The following is a 13023-nucleotide window of genomic DNA, read 5'->3' as shown; positions in this document are numbered from 1 at the left end:
GTTAAAACAACTGCAAGTGCAACTGTCAGCTTTGTTTTCTTGCTCAAGGACACATCAACAGCCGCTGCTAAAGGAGGAGAGAGTTAAGCGAGGTTGATACTTTGACTGCCTTAAATGCCAGCTGTACAAAAGAGCTGTAATAGAAGAGTTTTAGGATAAATAGTTCCCTGTAAAGTTCACACACCTACTTTGTGAAGACAAACCACCTGATCAAACTTCAGGAAAGGCAGCAGGTTGAGAAGGGGGGGCTGCATCCTTCAAACTAAAGCTGACAAAAATGCTGGAACCTCCACCCCCCAAAGTCATTTCTGGTGATCTGATTGGCAAGATGGAGGAAATGTCAGCCAGCCTCTGAAAGGGCAGCGATGAGTTCTCTTTCTTAGATCTTCATTATATCCTCACCCATCTCCAACTTTGTCTCTGTCTCATAGCAGAGTGGGTAGTGATAGCTTTATAGAGCTAAAGGTGCTGAAAACTACAGTGGAACAGAAAACTATCACACATGAACCCGACACTTCTGCACATTTAGGAATACGTCCAGAAACCACACACTGCCCAGAGTGTCGCACTCAGACATCAGGTTGAATTATGTCATCTCGTGTCAGGTAAATACTCAGAATAGTGATGGAATCCCAAACAGACACATTGCCTGCAAAAGTTTTTTCATGGCACTGAGCCCGGCAAACATTTCTCTCTTTTAACGTAGATCATATTCTCTTGGCACCCCTTTAGACATGCATATTAGTCACAATATGCCCAGCGTTTTGGCACAAGGTGCATCGCTCGTCATTGTCACAGCCAGGCCAGAAAACCCCAGATGGACTGAAAAAAAGGGGACATATTTGTTCTGTATGACTCTGTATGCTTATGATGGTTAATGTTAGCAAACTAAGGATAAAATAACTGATATTCACAGAAACTGAGAATGGTCATTCACACAGTTACATTCCTCTAATGCCATTATCTCGAGATCACTAGTTAATTATTTAGTAATTGGGAAAACAAAGGTGTTTTGTCGTGATAACAGGTTAATGTATCTCATTATCTTAGAATCACATGAGGATGATTAATTAAGATAACGAGTTAATTTATCATGAGAAAACAACTTTGTAAGATTCATAAGAGTTCCCTGTGGGGTTGGTTTGAGAGTTTCAAAGCAAACTGTTCAAATTTTTTATACATTTTTTGCTATTGTTTGTGAGAATGTTTTCACTAGTAAGAGTTTTGAGCGTATTTACATCATGGCTCATTATTTTGAGAGATAGGCTCAGATACTGGGTTCAATTTAAAGCAGGTGAGGGAAGATACAATGAAATAGTTTTTGTTAGCATGGGAGAGCTGGCAAATAAGCTGCTTTTCAATGGTGTAATAAAGTATGTATATAAGTAAGACTGAAGTAGTGTACAGGCTGATGAACTGTTGATGAACGGCTGCTGATTGTTCAGAGAGTCAGGTCTTTGGTTTTGCTGCCTTTTTTGCCCATCACAAGAAGAGCTTTGTAACTTGCTAATTGTTGGGGATGAGTAATTTTGTTTCATCATCATAAGCTAATTCGAACATTATTGAAATATTTGATGCAGGATGATTGCAGAAATAGGACTGCTACAGTCTATTAAAAAAACGTATAATTTATTAAATATGCACCAGAACAATTTGCTTTAATTCCTTTATCATTACTTATACAAGCTGATTATCAGGTCAGAGGTCATGCCATTTAGACAGTCCATTTAATTGACACCGTAGATATAATCTGGGTACTATCTGCTGAAACGATGCCAGACGCCGCTCATATGTTTTTAAAGCAATAGCTATGCCGTCTTTATGGAAATGTCTTTCTGTGACTGCCAAGACAAACTGGCTCCATGTGCTGACAAATGTGAAAATGTTTAGCCTTCCCAAACCTGTGTCCCTTCAGTAATTAGTGTGATATCTTTTTACATTCACCATCTAATACAACAGTGCAGCCAGGACTCGCAGCTCTCGGTACCAGAGCAGGACTTAGAAGTTGGCTCATTTTGCCATTAAATGGAGCTAACAAGGTCCACTGGGATCGAGCCGGCACAGCAATTGATGTCAGTTTAGAATAGTTAAGGAGGGCTGATAATGCTCGCAGGAATGTCCCAGCGGCCCAGCGCTCTTGTTTTTCCACACTGGAGCTGATAGGAGCAGAACTGGACTCCGCGGACCCGTGAGCTTTCCCTTCGACTCTTAAAAGAAAATGGCTTTTAATGGACTTGTGTCCTTAAATCGTTACCACTTCATCTGCTAATAGGTTCTCTTTGAGGCCTGCCTCTCACTGTACAAGCAGACAATACATTGGTGTTATTGTGTTAGTAATCATTCCGCATGCTGAGTGTTTGATTTAACCAACTGTTTAACCAGTAGCGATTAGCCTGCAGTTTTGACTGAAGTCACTGTAGTATATCATAGAAAAACAAAGGCATGTTAATACTCAAAGTGTGCCTCTCCCTGCTCTGCTTCTCACTGTCTCTTTGAGCTTGTTGTATAGTAAGAAATTTGCATGTGATTATCTTTACCTCGCAGTTTTGAAGCTGGAGTGTTCCTTGAAGCCACAATCCTCCGGGCACAGGCAGACATGAACTTGCGTTTGTCAGATACTTCCCCGAGCTCATTGCTAGGGAAATGGGTCAGTAGCAGAGTTTAATTGAGTTCAGTACATGGAAGGTGGTTCTGCCTGGCAGGAGGTGGTGAGGATAGAGAAAAAATACCTTTATAAAAAATGGCCCTTTGAAACTTCTCGGCAGCCTGTCCGCTGCAGCTCAGTGTTCCAGTGATGTGGCCAACATGGAGTGCATTTAGGGCCGAACGGAGAAATCTACAACAGTGGCTCCAAATCTTTGTTTTAACCTCTCCTTTTACATGTTCCAAATGTGGTCATTCATTCATTTTAAAGTGAAGGTTACTTACAGTATTACAGTGCAATATTTAAGAATTTTGGTTGGAATCTTCAGCACCAGAATGTGGAGGATCAGCTGTTCTGATCTGATTTGTTTTGCGTCCGGGTCCAAAGCTCCTGTGTTAGTGGTGTAAGCACCAACAGCTGACAGCTGCTCCACACTCCCAGCCTGGACCCCTAGCTACACAGCTAACTGAGCTAACACGCTAATGACATGTACAGTTGGCAGCAGTTAGTGGTTATTCTGATGACATGCTGACCCCTATTTGTTTTGAGTTCAATAAGTGGCTGAGGGTTTTTTTTGTTACACCAGTAGCTCTGATAGATACTGAAGAAAATATAGAAAAACACGACCGTCTGCCACATTTCAAGTGATGAAGTAGTGAAAAGTAATTGAAGTTTTGCCTGGTAACAAAATGCTGACAAGGCCTCCAGGTCACTCAAAGAGGGTTAAAATGAATAATGATGATATTATTTCCTGCTGTACATCTTGGTCCTCTGCTAACTTGTGGGAATCTATATAATCTGAATGTATTCTCTCAGACAGGTGCATTTTTAACATAGTAAAGGCTTTTTGAATTACAGTACATTCAGTTTTGTTTTTTCCAAAGTGGAAGTTCGTCAGGACTGCTGGAGCAGCTGAGAACTGCACCGTGTCCTCACAGCTCCACTGACATCACTGTCAAAGGACACGTAAAATGAAAAGTAAAGGTAAAAGTACAAACGCCTTCACTAATATATTGATAATATACGTATATACGTCTCTATATATTGTAGGGAGATTCAACCACAGCACTGGCAACACACCTCGCAAGATTTTTGTACAAATTACAATCCATTACCTTTCGATAACTTTGATATAATTAAACCACCTTTTCTTGACTTGAATATTTTTGTAAAAAGCTCAGTGATTTATATTTTGTCAAATTAGACCTACTCTAATCTTCAAGTACCCCACAGCAACTTATACCAGAGGTAGTATGTACACTCGGTTGGGAGTCACTCATTTAGAAATTGGAGCAGGAGACATAAACTGGTGTGAATCCCGTCTAGTTTGTAGAAAATTGGGAAGTAAACACTCCTCCTCCTTTCAGTAATGTTCCCTGCCCTTGAGCAAGGCAAATGACAGCATGTTTCCCCACTTACACTGCTCTCTGGCTGACAGTAGCAGCCTGGGGTTGTACTAGACACCTACCAGCATGACTATGTGGAAGTGTATGAGGATTAGGTGAGGCAGTGCTGACAAACAGCATGGATCTCAGCGTACCCTCCTCAAATAATTACAGTCCGTTCTCAAGAATCTGAGAGCGCGGCTGCTGCAGTGGCTTATCTGTGTCTCTCTGTGTCGCCTCTGCTCGTAAGTGCACCATCTGTTTTTGCATTCAGTCTGGCTGAACTGTGACACTGACTCTGAATAAACTTGTGTGCTCGTGCTCCCGCTCAGCAGGTCACACTGTTGGTAGCAGATGCCTTTTTTCAGCCTTTGGTTTGTTACACTGAAGCAACTCTGAGGGTTTTAAACCCATACAGAGTGCTATTGTCTTTAGAAAATATTAATATTCATTGCTGCTTGTTATTGCAACTGAGACCCATTAAACTTCAGTTACATATCATTTGAATCCCCACGGGGGCCTGTGCGGGTGTTTTTGAACAAAACGAATCACTTCCTAATTAGACTACATTGAGAGAAATCTTTGTTTTGTCACAGGGTGATGTTAATTGCTGGATTGTGAAGGAAATGGCAACAGATTACTGCAGAGACCTTCTGTTCCCCTGCAGACTGCAGGGAAGCTGGATGGCGTCCACGTGAACCTGCTGACTGGAACCAACATACAGAGGAGAAGCAGCTCTCCTCTTCTAGTCGGGAGGAAAAGGTGTTAGATCGAGGCACGAGTCCTCTTGTTAGGAAACAGCTCCAGCTGAAGGGACCATTGTGCAGATTAATGAGCAGAGAAAAAGCAACAAAATCTTCCGGCCTTATTTACTGCATTTTGCTTTTATTTATTGTTACGGGGTTAACATAAAGACACAGAGAGCCTACACCTCACTCATTTATAATTCAATAACTAGATATAAGCAATGGCAGACAGTGTTCCTGGTGTTTGAGTTGCATTTTGATTGTGATGTGTTTTTAAATATTTACTCCAAACGTGTATGTATATAGAGATTTTGTTTAAATTTACTTAAATCAATATAAGTTTTTCTAGTTTCAGAAAAGAATGTAAGTCCTCAAACATCTTATTTTGAATTGAAATGAAGCATTTTTCTTTATGTAGTGGAGTCCGTACAGCCACAACCAAAGCAGCTCTGATGAGATATTAACACAACCTGCAGGCCAGGAGAATGCCTTATGTCAGTAATATCTGAAGGGCGCAGGGAGCAGGTTTATGGCATAACTAATGCATAAAGTGCTCTAAAGGTCCATTTTAAATAGGTTAAATCTTTTCATATATGATCTTTAATTATTCATCTTCAAATTGGAAAGTTTGTCCTGCAGTTAATTCTGGTTCATTAAAGTTGTCTTTGACTTCTGTGTTCACCACTTGAGCCCCTGTTCTTTTCGACATGATGCCTCATAAGGATGACACAACTCTCAGTCTCATTGTTGTATTTTCTCCTCCTCTCAATATAAAGCAAATTGATGTCTATATCTAAATAACTTAAACAGCAAATGCCACATTACTTTTAGGAAGTGAACACACATAAATCAGAGGTCAGAGTCAGCGGCTGAACCCACTTGGTTGAGGTTGGGAAAAAATCCTGTCTTAAAAAAACCTGTGTTGGCAACTGGTTTGGCAACGTTCTCATGAAATTCAGGTCATAAACATGAAGTGTGAACACCCGGCCTGTGATTTATTCAAATGTTAACGTGTCAGTGGTGTATAGAAACCTTACCTGTCAACACTTTACCCTGGCCAGTGGGATGACAATAATCCAAAGTGGCAATAGACAAGTTTCTTGCATAAACGCAGGGAACTTCTCTATTGCCAGTTTGGATTATGTAAATGTTTATTGTACAGTGTAATGGCTAAAGACAAAGTGTAGATTGGTTCAGTAAAAACCTTACATTCATCCTGCAAATGTGTCTGCCACCGGGCACGAAACCTCCTGGGAAAATGAAAGCTGACTGGTGATGCAGCCAGGCTGGCAGCCTGGCACCATTTCTATCTACTTTCACATCTCCGTCAGGCCTAATGAATGAATAAACTTAGATTTGACATTTTGTGTTGTTGTTAGTTGCTGCTCTGAGGAAAACAGAAGAGACCTGGTTATCTTTAGAACAGCGGTGCAATGCTCTGCTCACCTGTCTGGGCAAACACGAGCTGGAGGCTGGAGCCTGATTTCTATCTTTAATGATGGAAAATGTCACACCAATTCTGCCACTGTCACACATTCTACACACATGCTTTTTCAATAGATTTCACACATAAAGCATGCTGGCAAACTGCATTCTTCAGCTCAAAAGGCTCCAGAATGAGTATGGGTCAACAAATCCTCAGGAGACAACCACTGCAGCTGTGCAATGAACTGCCTGAAGAAATGAGGGTAGCCGGATCAGTTTCCATTTTTAAATCTCCTCTCAAAACACACTTTTATAGATGTGCATTAATTATTGATTTTCTTTTAATCTCCAAAACACTGCTGCTGAACAAAATATTGCTGTAATAACCAATTAAACAAGAAAATGAGTCAAACAGAAAAAAAGGGCACGAAGAGAAATAATATTCTCAGAACAGATTATGTCTGCTCAGATGCATTAGGTAGACAGAGAGTGATCCCACGGAAAGCAGAAAGCAGCAAGAAGTAAAGGTACAGTTAACTGTCAAGGTGTCTCAAAAACCTCGTTAAGAGAGACTCTCCACGTCGGAACAGTCAGAATTCCTTCACTTTCACCTTGGTGATGAGAACAAAGTTTCCTCAGTGCAGGAGAAACAGACTCTTTAGAAAAATACCTGTAAATATATCTGACTGAAATGAAATAGGAATTACAGAGTGATAACATCCCAGCCGAGGACATTATTCAGATTTTTATTTTAGATTGTACAAGTACACATACACACAATAAACAGTGGTGGAGAGTTTTGTTTCATCAAACTTTACCAACTGCTGCATCTCTTTCTACATCAGATTATCTAGTTTTGTTCGAAGTTACAGTCAGTATGAAAATACAGTGATAAATTAGTGAGAGTGGATGCAGTGTGTATCAAAATGTGTAGAACTAAACCTGTAGGGCATGTCTGTACTTCCAAACACACAGGATGAGCTTATGACTCTCCATAGCAGATAATATGATTATTCATACAGTTTGAGCTTGAGGATATGCTTTGAATTCAGAGAAGGCTAATTACATTAATACATACTGTATATTTTATCTCCTGCTGCTGCATGTTTGTCATACTTTTGTTTAATGGCAACTCACAATTTTATTACATCATCTGATATCATTTTGGCAGTATTAAAGGTGCATGATGTAAGTATTATGTCAAGTTCATACTCTAAGCTCCATACTCAAAATAAGGTGCAACATATTAAGAGAGTAACCACCAGCTGCTGCTAACTGTAGCCGCCCTTAGCTAGTTAGCTCAGGGACCAGGACGGGCCTGGGCTGGTTGGTTAGCATACTAACTTCAGAAAATTTCTCTTCACCACAATACGCAGTTGTCAAACGTCAAGACAGCTGTTTATCCACATTCTGTCTGAATGTTTTTCCATTAAAGTTTCTAGATAGTGCCCCTTTAATTGGGACATTCGACTGTATGTGTTATAACCATTGCTACTACACTGTAGCAATTTAGAATTTATTTTGTTGTATTACATTACATTATCTTATATACTTATTACAGTATTAGCAGTATCAGCATTATGTAAGAATTGGCCGCCTGTCAAACCCCAAACCTATAGTGGGCAGCATATCACCAGAGTAACCGCTAGCTTCATCTGAATGTAGCTGCCTATAGCTCGTTAGTTCAGTTAGCCTTGCTGCTAGCTGCTCTGACTGGAAGTTCAGGGACCAGGGTGGCGGGGCTAGCTGGTTAGCATGCTAACTTCAGTAGATATCTCTGCAACGCAATACATAGATAAACAGTTTTTATACACATTCTGTTGATAATTTGAGCTGATTTCCGAATGTCGCCAACTACAACTCTGACATATTGCCCCTTTTATTTGGATATTCTACTGCATATCTTGTTACTGTTGCTACTTCTACATCCTAGCGACCTGTGGTGGCTCGTTAAAATTTCGTCACATTACTGCCCTCTATCTCTTTTTCCTTTGCTGAAAATCAAAATGATTGAGCTGTTTTAAATTCTAAATTCTAACTATTGCTCCTTTGGTCTTTTATAATTGATATAGTAAAATGATAATTTTCATAATTGAGAAATCTTGCATGTGAATAAAAGTTGCTAATGCAGAAGGAAAAAGTCCATCAGCAGCTCAGTATTAGTAATGAGGACATTAACACAAGCACAACTTCCTAATGTAACTAATAGATAATGTAGCTAATATACTGTAACTACAGCCCTCTCATATATCTTCACAGGGTTATAAATGCTCTTAATCATCAGTGGAAAACAGATGGGTGATATGAGCCCATCCCTCATGTGTGGATACATTCCAGAGATTGCTCTTAAACTCTCCCTTAAAAGATCAACGTATCCTGTAGAATTCAAAGGCAGTTCAAAACATATTCCCTACAGGCCGACTATATATTTAGATCACAGGAGGATGTTGTCAGCAGAATAAAAGAGCCCTGCAGTAACACCAGCAATTCTAGTGAGTAATGTAGGGCGGACATACACACAGTGGAGTGTTCATGACTTTCATTCCATGTTACATTTTAAGGGTAATGTAATTCACTACATGCTTTATATTACTTCTGCATTATTCTCAGTGTGTAATCTGTTTCTGCACTGCACACTCTTAACACTTGGGAGTTGTTTGAAAGGCACAAGGAGCAGACTCTTTGCCCGGGGATGTTGGCCTGGGTCCGTCGTGTTTGTGGAGATAGACTCGAGCATGAATACTGGGGACATATGCTCTGCCCAGTTCAACCATATGCCAGTTCTGCTGCCGCTGTTTCCCAACAAACTGCATCGCTTTAGCACAACAAGTCTGTCTCTGGCATGCCTGTTTCAGGCGGTATTAATGTGGTCAGTCCTTATATTTGAAGCAGAGCGTGGGTGGCAGAGGTTAACGGGAAAAATCACTTTAAATCTGAATTAAATAGACATGATCCACAAGCAGAGACACAAGCATTCTGTAATTGACACTGAATTCCTGACAGACTTGTTGCCTCACCAAGTTTTTGTTTGAGACATCCAGCCCAGCTGAGTTTCATATGACAGTAGCTTCCAGCTGTGAATCCCAAAATGTCCCAGTATAATCCCACAGCTGCTAACACACCATGTCCCAGCAGTTGTTCCATTATTCAGTGTCGATGGATCAGCTTCAGCGTTTGTCTCCAGACGACCTGTCAGCAGAGTCCGTCTCTATGCTGCTCAGCAGGAGCACCCCCTATAAAACCCTAAATCCTGTTTAAGGGTCCATTTTGTCGCTGAAATGCAATAACGTGCATACGGATGACGGCAGAAAAACCTACATTTAAATATGTAAATTCAGCTGCGGGAAACACTTGTACTATACTGATACCCATGTAAAAAGATTGATTGTGAACCTCTGAACCTTTGTGGTGCAGACTTGGATACACTCTCACTCTATTTCTGAGCCGTCCCCTGGAAGCCTACAAATGCTTTACATGGGAGGCTGAATATTTTCCATCTCAATAGTACACATTCACATCCCACTATCATGTAAAGCTGTTTTCTATCAAATGCAACCCTGAAATTGAGTATGCATGAGCACTGCACGGACTGCCAAACACTTGGCAGAAAATCCTTTTCATATTCTGAAGGGATGCTATTCTCTGAGTGTCCCATGGCTGTGTGCACAAATGCCCACCCCTTGGCTTTTTTGCTGTTGGATGGAGTGCCAAGAGTAATGCTTTTTTTCCTTGGTGTCGACACTGTATGAGCCAGTAGGGGGCACTGTGACTATGTGGCAGCCCTGCGCCTGTTGCTTCCTTCCTGCAGTGGCCTCAGCTACATCATATCTGTCTTCTCTCAGGAGCTTTTACAGCTGGGAGAAAATCACTGTGTTTGCTGATGATAATGCAATTAATTAAAGAGCCAATCATTTTAGCCCGGCACGTCTAAATTTGAATGGAAGTTGTGACATATTGCTGTGTGTTGTACATGATGACGCCGGGCTGTGTCTCTGCTCATCACCAACAAACTTATTTGTTGGGTTTTTTTCGCTTGCTGACCGCCATAATGCAAATCATGTTTTCCTTATTAATTTTGATATTGAAGGTGCTGCATAGCAATGCAGAAGGAAGAAAACAAACAAATGCACAAACAAACACTCGCCTGTTGTCTTTCTGCGAGCCACTTTAAATTGAATTCTATTTCCTTTCTCAGTGTATTGGTGAGCCTTAATGTATGTCTCTGCGTACTGTAGCCGGGGGCAGCTCTGGAGATGAGATCCTGTTCCCCTGCCAGATAAAGGCCTCCGCTGTCATTAGTGTTGCGGTGGAGTTAGGAGGTCGCTGGCATAATGCACCGGCTTGTTGGAAAGGGACATATAGGAGGAGGAAAAAGGTAGACGAGGAGGAGGATGTGCGGGAAGGAAGACTGGGACTCTAAGCAGCAAGCGGCTTTACTGCCAGGCTGAGGGAATGAGTGAAGACAGTTTGGTCCCAGATCTCCTGTAATGCCCCCCACAAACCCACCCCTCCCCCCAACTACACTGTGTGGGCCCCTGCACAAGATGGATAGCATGACAACGGCGGAGTAAAAGGGAGGCAGTGATGTACACATCTTAGTAAGTGTGTGTGGTTGCCTATGTGTGTGTGTTGACAGGGGTCTTTTTGGAGTGATGAGGGCACTGGCATGAGATCCAGTCAGTGAATATTATCGTATGGTTTTGAGCTGCAATGCTCCTGTGATGTCAGAAGAGATGGAGCAGAGGAGAGGCGGAGAGAGGAAGAGCGAGATAATCAGATAGAGAGAGAGAGAGAGAGAGAGAGAGAGAGAGAGAGAGAGAGAGAGAGACAGAGAGAGACAGAGAGAGAGAGAGAGAGACAGAGAGAGACAGAGAGAGAGAGAGCAGGGGGGAGTAGTGATCTGTTTTTTTTGCCTTCCAGCAAGTGGAAAAGAAAAAACACATCATGTAAGGCAGCCCACTCTTTCACTGCCTAAAATATGAAGTTGGTGTGTGCATGTTTTCTCTTCCTCTCCGTCCACAGGGATCCGATCCGTTCTCCACTGAAGCAAAGTGCAAGCTGTTTGTAAACCATGCTCAGTCACGTCTCCAGACGGACCACTGCAGTGTAAAACTGTATAATGTATCTCCGATTCACTGATTATCTACAAGCTAAAAATACACACTGTCGCTCAATATATTTACTCTGAGAAATTACCATTTGCTCCAAGAACAACAAGCAATTTCGAATGCTCGAGATGTGCGGCAGCTGTAGGCAGATTAGTGGAGGAGCATGGATTCGTTTTGAGTGTGTATGCACCATCAACTACTTCCTGATGTTTGAGTTGCGGTAGTGGTTCGTCAATCAGGGATCGTGGTGCTTGTTGTCCTGGCAACTCCACCGTCAGCTCATTTGTACCAAGTCTGTGAGAGGCGTTTCTGAGAGGCACTTTCCATCAGCTGTGAATATTGACAGGTTGAGCAAAAATAGGCTTTGAGAGAGAATGTGCAGTTCCCTGATGCAAAATAAATAAAGAAATACAAAATGCTGGTCTTGTCACAGACATCAGGCTGATGAAACAGGAAGGCCACCTGGGACCATCTCACCCTCAGACTTCAAATGACCCTTCACTAAGCCCCCCTCACTCAGTGACTGTCAAGCTTTTCCATCTTGCACAACGCATATCCAGTTTGCAATTATATAATTCGTATATAATGTTTTTCAAAATAATACGTCCTGGATGACAGACGGAGGTAGACAGAAGTAGCCTCTTATTTCTAGCTGACAGCCATCAATTTAGCCAGTTGAAATGACAACTATCGCTCACAGATTTTATCAGGACGGATCCTCATTGAGCTAATGTTAGCGCCATGAGCTGGTGGAAAAAACCTATCTGACTTATTACTGTTTTAAACTGACTTGTCTTGTTAAATAGTAAGTGAGTCTCCCTGTTTGGCGAGATTGCGTTTCATGTCCCCGCCAACCTCTGTAGTCTCATTTAGCCACTTGTTAGCAATCACCTTTTTTTTCTAAACACATTTTATGTCATAGAACAAAAGATGATAATCTCATTAGCTTGTGATAACCACATTCGTCATTTCAGACATCTCAGAAAATATAAAAAAAAATCATTGACCTTGAGACAGAGGAACCACAAGTGTAAAAATGCAGACGTGTTTCTAGGTTTTAGGACTTTTCTGTGGTACTGTTTTCAAACTATAATTTTTTTATGCTACAAGAGAAAGGCTTTTGGTGAACTTGACATGGTCTCAGAAAACCACCGGCTGGAGTTTAAACTTGTCCAAATCTAATAAAAAAACTGAATAGAGCTGCTAACCTGACCTTGAACTCTTATATAGTAGCCTAGCATCCAGGACCAGCTCCCACACACTGCTGGAGGTGCTAGTTGTTCTAATCAGCTGGCTATATTAATGCTTGCTAGCATAGACTAGCTAGGTGCAAGCCGGACATCACACTCATTCTTTTCTAGTTTTGGAAGCACTTAAAAAAACAAAAAAAACAGCACTATCTTCTGGAGCACTTGAAAGTCATTTCAGCTCTAATTTCACATTTGTCTCAGTTCTGATCTGGCCTAGCACAAACCCTTAAACCATTTTTTCTTTGGATTATTCATCATAATAAAAGTTTTCATTTCAATTACAGTTATTTTTGTTTTAGAGGAATACTGGGCAGACTTGCAGGTTTATGTTCTTTCCTATTTCCTCTGGCAGTGCTGGTAATTTGCTCGCTGTCTTAGTGCACCGCCGCTGAATGAATTCAGGGGAGAAAAAAACAAAACGCTGTGTGAAATGTGTTGCTGATTATTGTGGCAGACAAAACTTAT

The 13023-nt window shown here is 41.3% G+C and overlaps 1 long non-coding RNA gene across 1 annotated transcript; it reads right to left on the bottom strand.

Moving 5' to 3' along the window:
* Positions 1–236: 236 nt before the first annotated feature.
* LOC119018368 lies at positions 237–3017 on the bottom strand. Its single transcript, XR_005074731.1, has 3 exons — positions 2730–3017; positions 2538–2635; positions 237–316 (listed from the first exon to the last, which is right to left on the bottom strand). It is a non-coding gene; the product is annotated as an uncharacterized LOC119018368 (long non-coding RNA).
* Between the last annotated feature and the right edge of the window lie 10006 nt (positions 3018–13023).

Source organism: Acanthopagrus latus, chromosome 4 (assembly GCF_904848185.1).
Source record: "Acanthopagrus latus isolate v.2019 chromosome 4, fAcaLat1.1, whole genome shotgun sequence".
NCBI classification, from domain to species: domain Eukaryota; kingdom Metazoa; phylum Chordata; class Actinopteri; order Spariformes; family Sparidae; genus Acanthopagrus; species Acanthopagrus latus.
This window is presented reverse-complemented; position numbering and strand designations above follow the sequence as displayed.